The sequence below is a fragment of the Rhinolophus hipposideros genome (assembly GCF_964194185.1).
Source record: "Rhinolophus hipposideros genome assembly, chromosome: 10".
In the NCBI taxonomy this organism is placed as follows: Eukaryota; Metazoa; Chordata; class Mammalia; order Chiroptera; family Rhinolophidae; genus Rhinolophus; species Rhinolophus hipposideros.
In genome coordinates, this window is record NC_138056.1 from 46632794 (window position 1) to 46634906 (window position 2113).

General features: G+C 47.8%; 1 pseudogene across 1 annotated transcript; it reads left to right on the forward strand.

The window, feature by feature from the left end:
* The first annotated feature begins 1115 nt into the window (after positions 1-1115).
* Positions 1116-1883, forward strand: LOC308503602 (large ribosomal subunit protein eL8-like; annotated as a pseudogene). Its single transcript has one exon. The product of its transcript is annotated as a large ribosomal subunit protein eL8-like (transcript).
* The last annotated feature ends 230 nt before the right edge of the window (positions 1884-2113 follow it).

Genomic DNA, 2113 nt, shown 5'->3' on the forward strand with positions numbered 1-2113 from the left:
TGGTCCCCTTAACTATAGAGGCTCAAAATCCTAAAGAACTGTTTCTTCGGACTCCCTTATATTTAGTGTAGCCAGTAAGGAGAGGTGGAAGTCTGCTAGAGGCTTCCGGGAAAGCTTTTGCTTTTCTGATCCAAAGGATCATTTTGGCTGGCCTCACCCCCTTCTCCCATTTTGCTGCCTGGAATACAGATGTGAGGACTGAAACTTCATCAGCTATCTTGTACCATGAGGGAACAAGCCAGCACACTAACGGTGGCAGAGCAGAAAGCCACCATGAGTCTGAGCTTCTAATGGCATCTTGGAAGCATTGCTTAGCCTTGAGCTGCCCGCCTCCAAACCTCTCCTTGTGTGAGATAATTAAGTGACCTGACTGTGAAAGACACTGTTTGCTAGGTGTTCTGTTGCAGAGCAGAAAGCATGCCTAACTGAGATGGACTACACAGAGCAGCAGGAACTAACTGCCAGAAGAGTGCTCCAAGTCAAGGTCATGCTACAACCAGTGGTAAGGATAAACCTATCAATTAACAACTACATAGGAATGTTGTGGGGTGTTTTTTTTTGTGTTTTTCAGTTCACCTGTTGGTGCTGTGGGGGAGAATTGGAAACAGAAATGTAGCCTCTGTTCTTAAAGTGTTTACAGTCACGGGGGAGGTGGTCTGATGAAATGCCAGTGTGCAGTTAAGAGCTGGATTTCATAAATTGGAGGACAAGAGGGGAAGTGGCTCAGATGGGGAAGATTTCCTGGTGGATGAGGGGCTTGAACAGGGCTTCAGAAGATGAATGGGATTTGGATTAGCCCATCCACAATCTCTGCTGAGAGGTGAGTAGGCATAAATAGGTGACATGCTGGCTAGCCACCAGCATGCAGTAGAGGCTTGTTAAGTATTAAACGCCCTCCTGATCCTCCATACACAGTGGTTTAGAAAAATGTTTCTTTCCCTCTCAGATTCATTTATTCAGCACTTTTATTGAGCCCTTACTGTGGATGAAGAATTGTTTTGTATACAACTGTCGGCAGAACATATGCAGTACCTGACCTCAAAGAGCTTCTGTTCCAATGAGGAAGACAGATGACAAAAGAAAGAAAAACGCAGGGCTCTCCTCCCACCAACAAGATGCTGAAAGGAAAAAAGGCTAAGGGGAAGAAGGTGGTGCCAGCCCCTGCTGTCGCGAAGGTGCAGGAAGCCAAGAAGGTGGTAAATCCCATTTGAGAAAAAGTCCAAGAATTTTGGCATTGGACAGGACAGTCCGCCCAAAAGGGACCTCATCTGCTTTGTCAAATGGCCCTATTACACTGGGCAGCAGCAGCAAAGGGCTATTCTCTAAGAGCCTGAAAGTGCCTCCTGCGGTTGACCAGTTCACCCAGCCTGGGACTGCCGGACAGCTACTCAACTGTGTAAGCTGGCTCACAAGTACAGCTCAGAGACAAAGCAAGAGAAGAAGCAGAGATTGTCGGCTGAGAAAAAAGCTTCCTGCAAAGGGCATGTCCCCACCAAGAGGCCACCTGTCCTTCGAGCATGGGTTAATGTTGTCACCACTTTGGTGGAGAACAGGAAGGCTCAGCTGGTGGTGATTGCACATGACGTGGATCCCATCGAGCTGGTTGTCTTCCTGCCTGCCCTGTGTCGAAAGACGCAGGTTCCCTATTGCATTATCAACGGAAGGCCAGGAGGGGCCGTCTAGTCCACAGAAAATCTTCACACAGATAAACTCAGAAGACAAAGGAGCGCTGGCTAAGCTGGTGGAAGCTCTCCAGACCATTCACAATAACAGATACAGTGAGATCCACCATCACTTGGGAGGCAACATCCTGGGCCCCAAATTAGTGATATTGCCAAGCTGGAACAGGCAAGGCTAAAGAACTGGCCACCAAGCTGGGATGAGTGTGCATTGTTGAGTTTTCTGTACTTAAAAGTAATAGAAATTCTGAAAACAACAACAACAACAACAAACACAGGGTTGGAGGAGGCAGGATTAACTGAGGACTGGGTGGCTTCCTTCCCTTCTTTTAGGCCTCTGCCTTCCCAGCTTGGTTGCATATCCAGGTTTCTGTTGCCCAAGCAACTCAACAGGTAACCCTGCTTCGTGGAGTATGTAGGAAGTAGTGGTCTCA